This window comes from Chelonoidis abingdonii, chromosome 6 (assembly GCF_003597395.2).
Source record: "Chelonoidis abingdonii isolate Lonesome George chromosome 6, CheloAbing_2.0, whole genome shotgun sequence".
In the NCBI taxonomy this organism is placed as follows: Eukaryota; Metazoa; Chordata; order Testudines; family Testudinidae; genus Chelonoidis; species Chelonoidis abingdonii.
The window spans coordinates 48,631,990-48,651,598 of NC_133774.1; the positions used below are offsets into that span (position 1 = coordinate 48,631,990).

At 39.5% G+C, this 19,609-nt stretch overlaps 1 protein-coding gene across 1 annotated transcript in view; it reads right to left on the minus strand.

Annotated features, from left to right (window-relative positions):
- The window catches only part of SV2C (synaptic vesicle glycoprotein 2C), a 187,033-nt gene that overhangs the window by 99,502 nt on the left and 67,922 nt on the right, over nucleotides 1–19,609 (minus strand). The window lies entirely within an intron of this gene.

The window sequence follows — 19,609 nt, forward strand, 5'->3', positions numbered from 1 at the left end:
GAAAACAACTCAGTGGCAGTAAAAATCAAACTAATCTCATGCTAAAATTAACATGCTCACCTGCTGTCTTTGTTTACATTTTCATTTTCTTTTTGCACATATTGGGAATGCAACACACTCCAAGGATATTCCTGTTATACACACATGCATAACAGATACAAAATACATGCTTTGTGTCTTTCCTCTTCAGATTAGGGACTGTCTTTCTAAACATACTACAAATAATCTGAAAAAGTGCTTTCCCCAGACTCTTCTTTCCTCCAGAACATGGATTGAAATGTCTGCGTTGGAAGGGCAATAAAAAGCAAGCAGTGATTAAAAGCATTATTGCCTGGCCATGCCAGAAGAAAGACAGGAGAGAGGAGGCAATGGATGTGGTTTAATTAGATTGCCACATTATTCACCTAAAATATCAGGACATACCCAACAATAAATTGTACAGTGAAGGTCATTATCCTGTCCCTAATCATTTCCTTATAATCTCCAGCCTGGTCCCAGACATCCAATGGCTAGGACCTCGCGGCCCTTCTTTCATCTGAGATTAAGGGGATTATAAAAGGAGGGGGACTGGCTCCTTGCTGTTCTAGTCATAGGAACCTCAACTCCCCCCTTACTCAGCTCCCTTCAGGAATACTTTCCTTCAAATCCTTTCTAAACTGTTTTATCTGACAACTGTATCCCTTCCATAACAATACCTGCCACATTTGCCACAACGAGACACCAGCAATGATGCCTGGCTGCCTCCTCCTACCCCCACCAGGTTAATATCAGACATAATTATATCCATTCCCCCAGCAGATAGGCATACCCCATCCTCCCTGAATAACTCAGATGCCCAGTAAGAGGTCCCAATGGAGAATTACCAACCCCCCTTGGGTACATATGAATATAGCCACCTCGCTATTCACAGACCCCCTGGACTTATTGACCCATCAAGTCTTCATCCCCCCCCAGCCACACACACACTGTGCTGCAACATGTCAGGCCCAAAGAATTGTCACCTCACAGAACAATTCCTGGATCTGCCCAAAAGCCCATGTAGCTCTGAGTAGCAATTTTTTACCGCTTACATCTTCCCAAATGCTTTCACCAAGGTGAACAATAATGGCATCAAATGTCTCCTCGCAGGCTGCCAGTGTGAACAAGGGGCATCAGCTGGACCTATAGCATGCCCCTGTTTCCATGCCAGCTCAGGATTGCCTGACCACCTAGGCCTAGCTGAGACGCGCCGCTTGTGTGCCCAGTACATAATGCTGTTGTGACGGATTGAATCTCAGAGACCCGCCTGAGAACTGCCAAGTGATGTGCCAAGACTGCTTCTGCCCCTGCTTTCCCTGCCAGCTCAGGACCCCAGCACCCTGTCTTGCAGAGCCAGACAGGCCCGTCTAATACAACAAAGACCCAGGATCTAAATTACTTGCCCCAAAGCTGCAGACTTAACTGAAAGCAGTTTACAGAAGTGTTCTTGTCTTTAACACTCAGATGCCCAATTCCCAATGGGGTCTAAACCCCAAATAAATCCATTTTACCCTGTATAATTCATTTGATGATTGGCATCAAAAGGGACATTTAGTCTAGACCAGTGGTTCTCAATCCTTTTTCATTTGCGGACTCATGAAAAATTTCAAATGGAGGTGCAGACCCCTTTGGAAATCTTAGACATAGTCTGCAGAGCTCCAGGAATCCGCAGACCACAAGTTGAGAACCACTGGTCTAGAGAGCATCTACATCATGCGCACACATCTGGACACCCTGGGCTAGATGTTCAAAAGTGCTCAGCAGCTCCCATTGTGACACTTACGGCCAGATTTTCCAAAGATTTTAGCACTCAGAATCTGACTACTTATTTTGGTGCCTAAGTGAACTTTGAGCGCTTCTGAAAATCTGAGCCTAAATACACATTTCATTAAGTGGTATAAAAGTAAAACAGGACTAGCATGCCATAGAATAATATAGTTAATCAATGGTGCTATGTCCTTCGGCTAAACCAGCATGTGCTTTAGTATACCTAGCGTATCGCAGCTCCCTCTAAACGTGTGCAGATTTCACCAATTTCCCCTTTTTTATTGTTCTGGTCATTAGACTGAGTGAGGAAAGTATTTCAAAAAATTAGAAACAGCCTCTTAGTAAAAAGTGACCCCTTTCTTTAAAATAAGATTATTTGTACTTTGGAAAATAAGATCCTAGACACAAAATCCTAAAATGGTTTCAAATAAGAGAAAGTTAGCTGTTATCTAGAAACACACAATACTTTACTTATTGGTTGTATTTATTCATACAAGGGACTTCTTGCAAGCTAACATTATGGAAATATAAACATTAATAGCACAGAATTTAAGTGCCAAGTGTAGCATGATGAATAGTAATACCCAGATCTATCTTTAGTTTAACCCTGATTAAAAGTGTACATAGAATTTAAAGATTATAATCTTTCACTCCTATATTTGATTCTTGCCTGTAGCTAGTCTACCTGATCAGAGAGACCATGGAGAGAATTATAATCCACGCAGCAGTTTCCCTGAGACAAACATAGCTTCTATTGCTCAGAACATGATCTAATTAAAATGAAAGGTTTTACACCTTTCAGGAAAGAACAAATATAAGAATAACTGTAATTACTCTAGAAATAATAGAACAAGAACTTCACATTCAAAAACCATGCTACTCCCCATTTCCCTGTGTATTCAGAATACTAGATCTTCAGGTGTATCATCATGTTGCACTGCTCACCTTCTCATATGAGCCTCATTCAAAGAGTCTTAAACGGAGGGAGAAGGATGTCAGAACTCTTAAGTTCAGTGTCTGACCCTCTTGCCACAACCTCACCCTTCTGCAGACACAAACCATCTATGATCTAGTTTCCTCTTTCCTCAAAACACGTTTTCATGCAAACACTGCAAAAGGCTTTTTTCGTGTGGCAAAGTGAGGGGAAGTCAATTGCTGACAGGTCATTTGGGATATGGATGGAAGGAATAAAACTTTCCTTCCTCATTCTTCTTCCCCTCAAGATGATATATGGCTCTCTCCAACAATCCTTGAAGTCAGTGAGACTCCTCTAACTAGTCAAGTAAGGCATATGCCTAAGTGTTGGAGGACTGGGTCCTTAGAGAGGGGAAACAGCTTCCCTCTAATTAAAATCTGGCCACGTCTCCATCTGTATTCATTTTGTCTCATACGCTTACACACTAAATGATTGCTCCTATCTAACTTACAATATATGCAAATCCCAAAGCAGTACTGAACATCACTCTTTTCCTCTATTACCACTCTCTAATCTAATCTACTTCTTCTGCATTCCCTTTTACGACATCTGCAGAGGAGGACAATTAATTATAGCCTTAGGTCGGCAATTTGAAACTGTCTAATGCTAATATTTAATTACACAGTCACTTTGAGGATTTTTTTTTTATCCTGCTAAATACGTTACATATTTACAAACGTCCAGGTTTTTCCCTGCTTTCACATGCACTTGACAATTGTGAAAATAATTCTAACAGTAATATCTATTAGCCACAAATCTTCATGAAATTAGGATTACAAAAATGTTTTAAAAGATGCACAGCAATTTTTCAGTCCAAACACAAATGCGTGTACAAATGTTTTCTGTTTGTACAGTGTCTGCCACATTGGAGCCCTGTCCTCCTGTACAGTGGTTCTCAACCAGGGCCTACCCCTGAGGGTACACAGAGATCTTCCGGGGGTACATCAACTCATCTAGGTATTTGCTTAGTTTTACAACAGGCTACATGCAAAGCACTAGCAAAGTCGGCACAAACTAAAATTTCATACAGACAATGACCTGTTTATACTGCTCTATATACTATACTCTGAAATGCAATGACAATGTTTATATTCCAATTAATTTATTTTATAATTGTATGGTAAAAATGAGAAAGTCAGCAATTTTTCAATAACAGTGTGCTGTGACACCTTTGTCTTTTTATGTCTGATTTTGTAAGCAAGTAGTTTTTAAGTGAAACTAAAGTTTTTAAGCAGTTTTAAAAGGTGAAACTTGAGGGTACGCAAGATAAACCAGACTCCTGAAAGGGGTACAGTAAGTCTGGAAAGGTTGAGAGCCACTGATCTAGTACTACCCTAATAAACACAGAATTAATGGCAGCTCTTAGTTATGCAGAGTTTTTAACTTTTTGTGATACAGTTTTAGCACTTAAGTGCATTTCACATTCTCACTACTGTAATAAAAGGGCAGATGTACTTGCATAATAAATAATGTCAAAATACTTTCAATACCCATGTTGCCTACTCTTTTAGATTACTAAAGCTAAGGCTGGCATTAGCATCACTGGAACAATTTATTTCAGAGAAGTTGGTTTACAGCTAATACTGTTGAGCAAAGATGTTATTTTTCTACGATACAGCAGCTGGACTAAAACCTGGTGGCCTAAGAGTGGGGAGGGGAGGGGGACGAAATCTGTCTCTATATTTCTTGTACAAGTGCTACTGTACTTACGCTTTTATTTAGCTAGTGATTTTGGGCTTCATCTTTTTTTCTGTTTATGAGTTTAATGACTATAGACCCATGTTCACTCATGCATGCATGTGCATTTCGCCACCATCACAGTACAAAGTAAGCTCAAATTAAGCAGTTTTATTTTAGAAAAAAATGCACCTAGAGAGGATCAAGAAGTTCTATTTTTCCAGGTTACGAGAGAAAAAGTCTTGAACAAAAGCAATTTCAACCTTGACTCTGAAGTACCGTAGATACGTTGCCTGATACATGAAGATCTTACATTTGGAAACTGGCGTTTAAGTAATTCATTCCAGGGCAATATGAAAATGCATTTTCACTTTCAGAAAATTTCTTCTCTAAGTTACTAATGGTTTCTCAGCAGTAGAGAAGACATGTACCCTTAAATTCCCAACATGAGGGAGAACCAGAAACACAACTAAAGAGCAGGGATCCCTCAAGCTTTTTCTTTCTGAGGTCCTCCCAACAAGCTATAAAAATTCCACATCCCGTCTGTGCCACAACAACTGTTTTTGTGCATAACGAGTATATTAAAAGCCAAGGCCAGCATTATGGGTTAGCAAGCAGGGCAAGTGCCCAGGGCCCCATGCCACAGGGGCCCCTATGACACTAAGTTGCTCGGGCTTCGGCTTCAGCTTCAGCCCTGGGTGGTGGGGCTCGGGCTTTGGCTTTCTGCCCTGGGCCCTAGGCAAATCTACACCAGCCCAAATCTGGTTTATTTTGGCAGACCCCTGGAAACCTGGTCACGTCCCCCCAAGGGATCATATTTATAGCAATTAATTAATTTATTGTTATTATTATTATTATTATTATTTTAAATAATGTTTTTACTCTGCAGCAGGAGGTCAGGTAAAACTTCTGGTGGCTATGAAGGCAGAACTAAAATCTAGCAGGCTCTTCACCCTTTCCTATCAGTGACTAACAGGTCTGGTTCTACCTATAAACCCACATGCAGATTGAGAGCCTGTTGGTTAATGGATCTGTGGACCTTGTAGATAAAAGAGAACGACCTGATGTCAGTACTGTACTTCTATACAGCTAGAGAATAAAAACATCAAGGAAACTGTTTTATTTTTTGAAAGTGAATTAGGGCTTCAAATCCCTGTTTTTTAAAAGTATGGAGACACTTGGTAACTGAAAAAATTGTTAATGCTTCTGCATTACACAGCGCAAAACCTTCTTATTAATTAAGGACCTGCTCTAGCTCCCACTGGAGTAAGATTGAATTTTGCTGCTGACTCCAATGGTTGAAGGATTTGGGATCATAAAGCTCTGTCTCGGAGGTTGCACATCATCATTATTATATCAAAAGAGACAAGAATGTGAATTTTAAACCCCATTACAACACAATAACACTATAAATATTTGCCATTTGTTAAAGAATGTAAAGATTCTTCAAAGAAAATACACAGTACATCTGTTGGTGTCTCTTGGCTCTGTGTATCAATTCAGTTTCTCAGGCATTTGCCCTGTAAAACTGCAATGATAATCTGTTTTTTCAGAGTCGTAGGTGATGGAGGTCTTTGATAATTCACTGGTAACCATTTCCCAGTAGGAACAGAGTTCTACAATAACACAGAAGAAATTCCAAACAAACCCAAAACTACAGTGCAATACACAGAGTACTGCAAACATTCTTGAATTAACTGGTATGTACTTTTTGAAATCTTGATGATAAATTTATATTGGGTCCTGGTCCATAGCTGGGGCTCATAGGTGCTACAATAATAAATAATATTTTCAAAGCATGAAAAATTGCTTATTTTTATACTAATTCTAACATAAAAAGGAAACTCAATGATATGTTCTATCCAGGTAAGTCAAACAGGATTTAAACAGACAATAATAATCTTTCTACAGAATTTTTGAGCAAACCTACAGAATTCGGTAGTGAGGAAAAGAAATTTCTACTTAATTCTCTTATTATTTGTGCGCTTTAGCATAATATGCCTTGAAGTGTACCAAGCTAAACCACCCAAAGATACTTCTAGTGTGCAGTAAAAATGTCCAGATGGGGAGGTAGTGTGGTGCAGCTAAGGGACTCTAAATTCATACCCTGGCTTGCTGTGCACTAACTTCCCCATGTGGACAAGTCCTAAAAAGCACCACAAACCTCACCACCTTTGGCTCCAAGTGCAGGATGCACTTTGACTTTGCTAATATGCACACATAACACGGCATACGTATAATTTAAAAGAATGAACCAAAACTAAAACATTCCACTGCACATACAATTTTTCCCCTGAGGACAGAAAGAATGAATCACATGATAGATTTTAGTCATATTGCTTAAAGCTCTGCTGGAAGGTGCTTAGATACTATACTAGGGGTAGGCAACCTATGGCATGTGTGCCGAAGGCACTCACACTGCCCAGATCCTGGCCACTGATCCGAGGGTTCTGCATTTTAATTTAGTTTTAAATGAAGCTTCTTCAACATTTTAAAAACCTTATTCACTTTACATACAACAGTAGTTTAGTTATATATTATAGATTTATAGAAAGAGACCTTCTAAAAACGTTTAACTGTATTACAGGCAAACGAAATCTTAAATTGGAGTGAATAAATGAAGATTCAGCACACCAGTTCTGAAAGGTTGCCGACCCCTGTACTATACTGATGAACGCTGTATAAGACCTTGTATAGAATAGAATTCTTACAATCATTTTTCAGGATTAAACTGCATTTTAATCACAGGTTAAATATACTTTTCTAGCAGGATTGTCCACATGATCTTGAGGGTCACTTTTCCCAGGTAACATTTAATGAGCCCTTTATGGATCCCACAGTCTTTGAAGTATAGTTTGTCATGCTTCATATTGTTTACTATATTGATACTGGAAAAATTAATACAAAATTATGATAAATCGTGAACTAAATTTCAAGGAGTGGCCTTAAAATAAATATGAACAACATATATATGAAAATTCAAAATGTTTTCATAAGGTATAAAGAAGAAAAAAATAGGCAAAAGCCTAACCAAGAAAGTCTTGGTTACCCTGGACTAGGAGACATTACACAGTCAAGTCACTGCTATTTTTAAATATTATTCTCACAGAACATTGCCGTAAGTATTTTCAAATCTTTTTGTTATTGTGTTTCATTTATTTTAGTAATGTTTTTGAGCTTTATGCTGTCAGTATCGGAATGCTACCAAAGAAAAGCTTTAAGGAAGTACAAACATCTCACTAACAGCACTAAACAGCAACATTAGTGGGCTCTGTAACAAGTCTTTCAAGGTGCTATAATGCTTTTCATCTGATTCAACTCTTCTGAAGTCCATTTCCCTAGTACCTTTATATAGAACACACTTAGCGAGTCAGGGAGAGTCTAGGCTTTGAAGCCTGAGGCTACCACCATACATAAACCTATGTGCCTCACAGCTCTGTCTAATTCACAAAGGGAATGATTTAACTGTAAAGGGCTCTACAGTTCAAATCTTACTTCCACCAGCAAGAGAATGCCATTTTCAGACATATAGCATACTTCTAGAAGTATAAAAAGAGTTAAACGAAAAATAAGCAAGCAGTGAAGAAAATGAACAGAGCGGTAAGTGAAAAAGTCACTTATTACCAGCAGGAAGGATGCGAGGCCTGAGGAGCAGAGAACTGACATATCACTAAAACACGAGAATGCAGACAAAGAGCCAAACTCATCCCTAGAGTAAATCTTTGGAGCTCAGTGAATCAACTATAGTCAGCTCAATGGAGCTGCACCAGGGATACATCTGGCTCTTGAGGAATTTATTTAACCTAATGCCTCTTTACCAAATACTGTAACTGATTCATTGCAGCACTGGATTTCAACCATTAAAGAGAAGATGGCTTTCAGGAAACATTTTTCAAAACAGACTTCTTTCCCATGCTAAATAAAAAGTGAAGAATACCAGACACTTAACTAGAAAGACTTCTAGTTTAGTGACAGAAAGAAAAGCAAAAAAAACCCCCCAAACCACACCACCTCTTTCAAAGGCTTTCAGGCACGTCTGCAAAACAGCTGTAGACGCTTAGTTGGGACCAAAATAGGGACTTCACATAAATGGAAAGCAGGTGAAAACCACATCAGATTCATAGGCAAAATCATTGTGTTCTCAGAAAACACTGATGAACTATAATAAGTGATAGAGGAGCTCAACCATGAAAGTCAGGAAAATAAGATTAAAAATGAACCTAAGTAAAAGAAAGATCCTGCTCATTTGATCAGTATAGATAGGAAATTGAGAGAGCAAGTAACTTGACAGATCTATCTTGCAAAACTGTTTAGGTCTTTTAGAAATCAAGTAAAAGGAAACATGATCAGAAACAGACTGGCCTGGATCAAGTTCAGGTAAATAGAAGTCTATATCTACAGTATTCCATCCTTCTGCTAGTGGCTTAACACAGACACTTTATTGATACATGTAATCCATTTACAGAATTGCTATTGTGATGCAGCCAAGTACTGTACATCTAAAGAAAAGCCAGCTAAACACATAAACAGCAAGCTAAGATGCTGCCCAGTAAAAATAAAAAATATTACGGGGTCAGGCAGAAATAAGAGAGACCAATACCCACGCCATCCCCAAGAGGATCAAGTCCTAACTTGTTATAGGAATTGGAAGAAACGAATGTGGGGTGCAGATGCAAAATCAAGAGAACAGAGAATAGTCACAAGCCAACTGAAACGGGAAATGGGACTCAGAGTGTGCTCTAAGGGCTACCAGCAAAGGACTCCCAAAGGAGTTCCACAACAAGGGAACTCTACTGTAGGTTGGTCTTGATTGAACCTAGTATTGATTCGTTATGACAATAACTGTGTTCCTGTTTTGGGGCATGAAGGATGGCTCTAGCCCTACCATACATCCTTGTCTTGTAGCTATAGAAAGAATTGGCTCAGCTGACTATAGCTGCAAGACAGGGATGTATGATAGGGCTAGAGTCCTCCTTCATGCCCCAAAACAGGAATACAGTTATTGTCATAACGAATCAATACCAGATGTTTTAGAGGAAGGTGTAAAACACAGCCTATAACTATGCAACAACAGGTATATGGAAGGAATTTCTTCCTAATCCCTGGTAGTTAGTGGTTGGCTTTACATTCAGAAGCACAAAGGCTAACAGCCTTTACACTTTTTTATCTTAGCTAATACAGCAACTAAGCTAACACAGCTAAGACTTCAAGCTGGAGGTTAATTTCCAGCTCAAGGAGACATACTTGCACTAGCTCTGTTCAAGCTAGCAGACTAAAAATAGAAGTGAAGCTGCCATGCCATGAGCAGTGGGAGGGGAGCAAACACAATCCCGGCTGAAACCCTAGGCACATACTTGGGACAGCTTGCCCCTCCTGCCGCTCACACTGTGACAGGTAGACTTCTGTTTTTTGTGCCCTGCCTTGATCAAAGCCAGCATGGTTGTGTCTTCTCAAGCTGGAAATTACACCTTCAGCTTGAAGTGTAGCTATACCCTCAGAGAAGACTGAATATAATGAACATGGGACATCAACGGGCACTACAAATATCTCTAGCTCTGCTTGATTGTTAACATCTTAGGAAGCTGCTGATCGGTTAGGAAAGTAAGTAGCAACCTCTATTATTTGTGTTTTTATGAAGAACTGCATTGCCATATATGCCTCCTATCACTGATCGACAATGTTACTGCTTTTAAGATACAAGCTAGATGCTCTCAGTTGAGTTCTGCCTGAGATACATTCATTCATTTACATTCAATCTTGCAACCTCTTAGAGCTGGGATAGAAGAAGTTGGTATTTAACAGCATCACATATTGCCAAGAGGTTCAGAAGGTTGAGTACAATGTACATCCCCTGTCTTTAGACAGGAGGAGGTCATTCATGAAAGTAGCCTGTGCAGTCTTAGTCCTGGCCTAAAATTCGGTGGCATGGCACCAGGCTGTTGTAGGCATAGAAAGTGGTGTTGAAAGCTATTTTTAGCTAGCATCTCAATCAGCTTGTGTTACAAGTCTCAGAATGATGCTAAGTTTCTGTCACTGTTATAAAACTGCAAGAGAGTGGAAAGGAGGCAATTGCGCACAACTGTCTGCAGAAGCCCTAGATATTGTCTAAGCACAAGGAACAGAGCTCCAGGTGGTGGCCCTGATTGCTGTAATTGCTTCCATCACTACTTGTTGTGTGAATAGTCCAAATTTTGAGAATGAAGCACTGTATTTCCAACCTTGGGTCTGGCTTGTTGTTTCTGGAAATTAGCAAGTTCACTTCAGATGCAGGTCTTCTTTTCTGACAAAAAAGGATGGTAATTCCCCCCCAGTGAGAGACATTCAGTTCTGGGTACGAGTGCAAAGAAGTCTGGATTTACAAAGTGAGTACCATCCACAAGACTTCTGAAAGGCAGGACTTTGCTGCCTCTGTGGGTGATCAGAATTAGGTTCTTTCAGCCTCCATCACAGCAGTTGCATAAGTTCAAAGGAATTCTTAGTGTAGGAGTTTGTCTGAACAAGTCTGCATTTTTCTCCAGTTCTGATCAAGTTTTCTTTCTTCCTGCTTCTTATGTTGCAGGTTATCTGAGAACCAAAGGAATATGGTGGATGGCAAGGTGAGAGGGGATGCTTTTGTACTACAGCACCTTTAGTGAAAGTTAGGCAATGTTACAGAGTTTTACCAATACTTCTACTTCTCAGTCTCTTGGTTAAGTAGAATTTTCTATACATATTTTAGAATTTGGTAGAGTCTAGGAATTTTCAGGGATGAAGCAAGGAGGAGGCTTCTTCTTGTCTTCTGATGGAGTGGGGAGTAGTGGAGAGTTCTTATCTACCCTGACAGAAGAAGGTGTTCATCCAAGATGGTAAGGAATTGCATTTTCAATATATTTATCCATCCTAGAGTGTATCCATCCTTATGAGCAGTTCTACAAGTGGGCAATGGATCGGCGTTCACAACACATCCCCTGTAAGTATCCAGCTGCACCTTGTCTGCATTCTGGAAAAATGGATGATCCAACTAGCAGATCAAATTTGAGGATTACTACGAATCTCAACCAACCAACTGGTTCCAGATGATAGTTTTCTAGTAATACATTCTCTAGTTAAGGTCCTCCAGCTGAATGTTGAAGGGTTAACTGCTGCCAAGCTGGAATTTATTGGTTTTCTGTCAAAGGAAGTTCTAGCAAATGTCATTTGTCTACAAGAAACTCACATCACTCTGAATGAACCATGTTGGTTTAAGATCATTGGTTTCGATCTGTTAAGTTACAATCTTTAAGTTAAACATGGATGAGCCACATATATCCACAGTGATATATCAGATGCTGTCCTTATTAAATTTTCACCCTTTTGTGACATGAAGTTGGTGGGTTTCAAATCACAAATGTATATAAGCCACCAAGTGAAACATGGGGTCCACAAGTCCCCCCAAGGCTTAGGCATCTGACAGCTTACGTTGGTGACTTTAATAGTCATCATAGCGAGTGGGATCATGTGATTGCAGACCCAAACAGTGAACAACTGTTGGAGTGGGAACAAGTAATGATCTCACCCTGGTCCATGAGACTAAGCACCGTGGTACCTTCCATTCAGGATGTTGGACTAGGACTATTGCCCAAACCTGTGCTGGGTCACGTCATTTGCCAATCTCCCACAGCCAGTGGCATGTACTGTACTTAATGATTTTCTACATAGCCAATATCATCCATCATTGATTCAGATGGGAATGCATCTTCTGATTATAAGGAGTGTACTGAAGCTTAGACAGAACTTCTAGAAGGCAGATTGGGGATTCTTTACATAGTACTTACAACAGACATCGTAACAATCCAATTAAACAATATCTCCATGGAAGATGCAAATCATTATTTCTGTTGTGCCATTTCTAAAGCAATTCCATGCAGTTTTCTACCAGTGTACATTCCATATCTGAATGAGGATTGTGCAGACTTTCTGAGGCAGTATGAGCAGTCGTGTGATCTGGAGATTGTGGACCATCTTATAGAATCATTGGATGCCATTCGCTGGGCTCAATGGGAGGAAGCGACAGTGGTGCTTGCTCTACCTCATCAAGCAGGAAAAGCTGGAGCTTAATTCCTCGACTAGGTGTGGCTCAATGTCTCTGTGGACAAAGCAGGCTGGCAGTTACTCCAAATCAGATAGCCAGTCATCTGTTGAAGGTCACTAAAGCTCCAGTTAACAGGACAGGTACATGATGAGCGGTGATGTTTCCTAAGGAGCAATTCAGCCAATAGTAAGATGGAGCCATTCACTAGTCTGGAACTGAATAAAGTGCTGAATGATTTAAAAACATCTACAGTTCCTGGATATGATCAGATTACACCTGAATTCATGAAACATCTGAGCCCTCATGCTCGGGAATGGCTCATTTGGTTTTTCAACAGAACTCTGTGGGAATCCAGACTCTCTAGAATCTGGTATCAAGCAAAGGTCATTGCCTTGCTGAAACACACGAAAGATTTACACTTGCCTTTGAGCTACAAATTTCACTTCTAAATGTCTGCTTTAATGTGCTTGAGTGTCTGATTTCACAAAGAATTTCACCACCTATGGAAGGCATGCTGTCATCAGAGCAATCTCGTTTTCTCCGTGGTCATAGTACATATGATCAAGTGCTGGCACTTACAACTTTCATCGAAATTGGATTCCAACATAAGCTGAAGACTGGTTCAGTTTTCCTTGGTCTGACTGCAGCATACAATACAGTTTGGCACATCGGCCTCTTGGTGAAATTGTCTAGAACTATGCCAAGTTGGTTAATATGTGCAATGGCTCCGTTTCTGAGAAACCGCCATTTCCACGTGCATATTGGTGATATAACAAATACATGGAGGCACCAGAAGAACGGCCTCCCACAAGGATCAGTATTATCTCCAACATTATTCAATTTACATTCAAATGACCTACCATATACTGGGTCTCACAAGTTTGTTTATGCAGATGACATATGCCTCAGCACTGTTCTGAATGCAGATATGACTGATTATTGTTGCGGTGTATGTGATACCAAGTGGAGGTAAGACGGAGTCAAGTGTCTTCTGCTTACATTATGCACAAGTGGGTAGAGAGCTGAATATAGTTCTCAATGGTCAGCAAATAAAGTATGATTCATTCCTGGTCTATCTAGGCATCACGTTAGACAGAACTCTCAAATATTGTGACCATCTTACAAAGACAGTGACTAAGGTCAAAACGCGCAGCAATCTGCTCAGAAAACTGGCTGGAACAACATGGGCCGCCAATGCCCAAATTTTATGCACTTCAGCCTTGACACTCTGTTATTCAGCATTGGAGTACTGCTCTCCAAAATGGGCTTGCTCATCTCACACAAAGATGATCGACATACAACTTAATTGCACCACGCATATTATTTCCTGTACACTTACATCTATTTCTGTACCCTGGTGTGGCAAAGTACCTGCTTTTCCTCAGCTGGCTCAGTCCCTTTTTGCCTCGGATACACAGGCTTGGGCAAAGCAAAGTCCTTCCCGGTCGCGCAGGGTCTGGCTGCTCCTTTTCTCAGTCAGTCCTTTGCTCTGTTTTTCTCCCCTTCTGGGGAGAGTGCAATCTTCCTTGCTGGAAGAGTTCAGAGTTTTGCTGCACCTACTCGCTCGCAGCTTCTCTCACTCCCCCGCTGCTTCCCTGCCAGAGAGGGTTTAAAAAGGTCTCCAGCAATTGGGGCCAGCTGAACCTAATTAGTTCCCTGGTAACCCCTGTTCCAGCTGAACCTTATTTCTCCATGGCTATAACCCCTCAATGGATAGGGAGAGGCCTTTTAACCCTTCTGGGACTAATTACTACCCCTCCCTTGGTAGCTAATTGTCCTGAGTTTGCCACACTGGTTACTGGTTTTCTGCAGTATTCCCCCCTGCCATGTTTCCAGAGAGAAACGCGTAGTAAAGCTTGTGACAAAATTGTGTGACATGCCACATCTACCATTAATTAAAGACTCATTTAATCCACCATATATGACAGTCTGCCCTCACCGTGCCAGTTATGGATAAGTTTACCAGGTGAGGGATTTCTGGTAGAGGACATGTGGCAAGCTCTGTGGTCCACAGAGAAAGTGACAAATAATTATTTTGTCTCGGACCCCACTCAGTGTCAACCCGGTATGATTTACCGCGAAAGCAATGGAGCTGGTTTTGTACTGGACATGGAATTTGTGCTCCAGTGGAATTTTGGTGGTGTTTCAGAGACAGTCCACTATGTCAACGCGGGCAGCCACAAACCATGACACACACTGTTGAGGACTCCAAAATGACTCAACTTCCCGGAAGTCTTTGTTCCTTGAACATCATGGATAAGAATGCTGTGACTTGGCTTGACCAGATTGCATACACCAAATAATAATAAATAATAAAAGTGGTTCTAGAGATTACTTCTGAGAAACCAAATATGGAAAGGTTGGTATGATGCCATATCAGAGGAGTCATCAAATGTTGCAGACCCCCAAGGCAATCAATTCTGTAAACTTCATTATTGTGTCAGACAGCATCTTGATCAGATCTTCTGGGAAGCCTTTAATGTCCAGAAGTATACAGATTAGCAGAATGCTTGTATTTGATTTGTTTCTGGTCTCACAGATTAAGTGGTACACTCTGAGTTTTGTGGCGAGTGAGCCTTTCCTGGATTTGAACTCTGAAGTGAAAAGAATGGCTACACCACCTCCACGTTTGTCCTGATTGGATGTGGATCTGCATCGGCAGTGTATAGAATAGTCTTATTAAACCAGGTGATCTAGCACTGGGTCTGTGGATATGTAGAAGCTATCTTTATATTACTTGTTGATTATGAAAACAAAATATTTTTCAATGCCTTCAAATTCTACATGCAGTTAGCTCTTCCCCACACCAGAAAATATCTACATTATAATACATGCAAACAACAGGTGTGCTGATCTTATATGCCTTTCTTTTAATTAATTAATGAGGGTTTATATGTTTACAGAATGTGATTTATGGATACTCTGAACCTAGGATTATTTAAAGTAAAAGACATTTTAATAACAAAAGAATAACCGATTTAGTCCTTCTTCCAGTCAGATAAAAAACAGATAAACTCTTAACTGCACAGTGGGAAGCAAGGTAACTGCAGAAGGATGTCACACGTAATAGATTGCTCACTAGAAAGGAGACTTGCCTCCTCACAGCTGTATTCTCTGATAAGACAGCAAAATAAGGAATACAATAAACCAATGACTTTGCAGTATATGAGGTCATCATTTGTGCTTTAAGAATGTTATCTTTTTAATAAGTACATCTGAGATCAGAGAAGCCTTACAGAAAACCCATGCCACAGCCAGATGTTTAGCACCCTTAATTATTCATTTGGTTTATCCTTATTGGGTAGCTGCAATCATGCTACACGCATGCACAAACTGGACACTGCTTGTGATTATTGCAACAAATGGTACCACACAGCACTATTATACCACTATTGCTTGACTAAGCCATATAAACAACATCTCACAGGCTGTCGGAGACCAGTGCAACAGTTCTTTCATACCTACAAATAATCCCTGCTATCATTATTCAAAGTAGCATAAATACAGTGCTGTAAGAATCAGTTATATCCAGCTATCTTGCCTCCCAGGTAAACAACATTTTTTAAAAGATACTGTTACCAATATGTAGCATATACGGCACAAGATTTATCAAAACCCTAGTTAATCCCAGATAATGATATGAAGCCATTGATGGATTCCCTAGTTACTATGACTGAACATATAATTTTTATGCTATCTTCTCCTTTGATCCAACAGTTCTTTCTGGCATTAGAGAAAATCCTAACTGACAAACCTGAGATAAAACACACCTAGTTAAGCCTTCCTAATACCCCTAATTCCTGGTTTCTCTTCCCTTTGCTACTGAGGAAAGTCCTCAGAATTTTTTTACTCTGAGATTTTAATGCTACTTACAGTACACTAGTCATCTGGCTCTGAACTGACCCTGTCATGCTAGCAAATTAGTGTGACTTTGCAATTTGAGATGCACTTCTCCGACCGTACTCAGAATCAAAATGATTATGAACGGTGTATTTGATTGACCAGCACAAAGCACTTCCTATGCAATGTTCCAAGATTAATTCAATCTCACAGCAGAAAAAAAATCCCCCAAAGCTTTTAATTGACCACACAATCATTTATATGCCTAGTCTCGTTCCATATCAAAACTCATCCTTTTGGTCACTTGTTTATTTTCTGAACATTAAATCATTTTTTCCTTGCTTGTTGCTATTTCTGAATTCAGGCACAGCTGAGTAATACTGTAAAATATGGTCCTGTTAAATTAATGCTGCATTACACATGAAAATCCTATCGAAGTACATACATCTACATCAATACCAAACGAACCCAACACAATTAGTGACATTAAGGAAATTAAGTTAATACATTATATCTCCGGTGCTGGTGTTTGCACACAAATAAACAGCTAACAGCTAATTTTTACTTCATCATTTAATTGGCTCCAAAAGCTGCTTATTGCAATTATGCCCCAGTGGCGTACGCACTGCTTTCTTGGTATACGAGGAAATAGCATTTTCAGTCATTATCTCTTTACACAAAGATTTTTTGCTTCCTTTGTGTAATGGTTTGGAACCAGATTGTGGTTGCTGCCACCTTTGCAGCTCTTTTCAGTAAGAGACAATAGGCCCCTAACTTAATAACTGAATTGGTGGAAAAGGGAGAGAAACCAGTGAGAGAAAAAACCGACCTGAATTTAAGCCTTTGACTCTCACTGATTTTTCAATATAGCTTTGGATCAGGACCCTAACTGATCTAGAGTGTGTCTCTAAAGTGAATAAATGTTCAGATGTATGGATGTGTGTGAAACAGAGGAACAGACTCAAAAAATATCAGTATTAGTGTGATTGGATTGACTGAAAATGCTCTCAGTTGCAGAACAATGATTAGCCTTTTTTTAGTCTTTTCACATTTTATTGTTTAATTCTGTAAATTCTCTTTCCTTGTTATTTTTGTTCCTAAAGTTCCCACACCTGGAATATTTTATTCCTTTATCAAATACTCATACATTAACATCTCTGAATTATACTATATATTTGATTCACGGTTACAGCAACTAACTGCTTAACATTAAGAGAAGATATGTATTGAATATGTCAATAGTATTTAGGTCAAATCTGATTGACTTTTATGGATTCTTTCATGCTCTTTATTAAATAGGGGCCAGAGTGGAATTCCAGTTTGTGATTCAAGGACCCCTTGGTGCCAACTAGCAGAGGGTACATGGGCTGCATAGAGTTTTACAGGGATCCCTGAGGTTAGATATCTGCGTAAGAGTTCACGGAAGGGTGGCATGTAAGGTCTCTGCTTAGAGCCAGAAGCCCACTGATGATGATAATTGTGAAATATATGGATGGATAATATTCAAAGAGTTATGTAACTATACTGAAAATGATGCTCTCAAGGTCTTGGAGTTAAGGCAGGTTACCAGGAGGTGACTTGGAAACCCTATTTTGAATATCTTTACATAGTTGGTATTTCCCCCAAATTGTACTTTGTTGTACCAAGATATTACATTTCCATTTTTGATGAGTTAAGTTTGCGATGCTTCCAGGGGCTGCGCAATGTGGGAGGAACCTTGCTACCACCTGCTCTGTAGCTGGTGTTGCAAGATATTTACATGCCAGATGTATTAAAGATTCATATGTCCCTTCATGCTTCAACCACCATTCCAGAGGACGTGTCCACGCTGATGACAGTTCTCATCAATAACAATCCAAAGCAGTGCAGACTGACACATGTTTATTTTCATCATTTGAGTCAGACGCCACCAGCAGAAGGTTGCTTTTATTTTTTTGGTGGTTCAGATTTTGTAGTTTCTGCATTGCAGTGTTGTTCTTTTAAGACTTCTGAAAGCATGCTCCCTTCATCCGCCTCTCAGATTCTGGAATGCATTTCAGATTCATAAACCTTGGGTCGAGCGCCGTAGCTCTTTAAAAATCTCACGCTGGTTGGTACCTTCTTTGCGTTTTGTCAAATCTGCAGTGAAAATTGTTCTTAAAATGAACATGTGCTAGGTCATCATCCGAGACTACTATAACATGAAATACATGATAGATTGCAGGTAAAACAGAGCAGGAGACAATTCTCCCCACAAGGAGTTCAGTCACAAAATAATTCTCACATTTTTTTAACAAGTGCCATCAGCATGGAAGCATGTCCTCTGGAATGGTTGCCAAAGCATGAAGGGGCATATGAATGCTTAGCATATGGCAAATAAATACCTAGCAATGCTGGCTACAAAAGTGCCATGAAAATGCCTGTTTTCACTTTCAGATGACATTGTAAATAAGAAGCTGGTAGCACTATCTTCCGTAAATGTAAACAAACTTGTTTATCTTAGTGATTGGCTGAACAAGAAGTAGGACTGAGTGGACTTGTAGGCTCTAAAGTTTAACAGTGTTTTCTTTTTGAGTGCAGTTACGTAACAAAAAAAAATCTAAATTTGTAAGTTCACTTTCAAGTGCATTGAAAAATACTGTTTCTTTTATCATTTTTACAGTGCAAATATTTATAATAAAAATAGTAATATAAAATAAGGAATGTACACTTTGTATTCTGTGTTGTAATTGAAATCAATATATTTGAAAATGTAGGAAAACATCAAAAGTATTTAATAAATTTTAGTTGGTATTCTATTGATTAACAGTGTGATTAGAACTGCAATTAATCGTGATTAATTTTTTAATTGCAATTATTTTTTTGAATTAATCATGTGAGTTCACTGCAATTAATTGACAGCCCTAATTAGAACTATGGTCTTTCATCTCCAAAAACACAGGACTCTACCACTTGAACTGAAAGGAGAATTCCCTTTGTTAAGAGTAGTAGCAAGTACCTTGTCCTTTCTATGGTCCCTACCCCACTCCTACACACACAGAGCCAATGGAATACATTGGCCCAATATCAGTCTCAAGAAAGATGTACCAAAAATGATAATTACTCTTTAACAGTGCCAGTATACCTATAGCTGCTGGCAAAGCCAAATTACAAAACTCCTGGCTAAATAAGCTTTTTAATTATTTATTCACAATGGTGCCAACAGGCAGTGTTTTAATTTCTAAAGGAAAGATTATTCAGATGACTGTATCTACTAGTTCCTGATCTCAATTTAAGAGCCTGGCCTGTGGCAACTTCAGAAT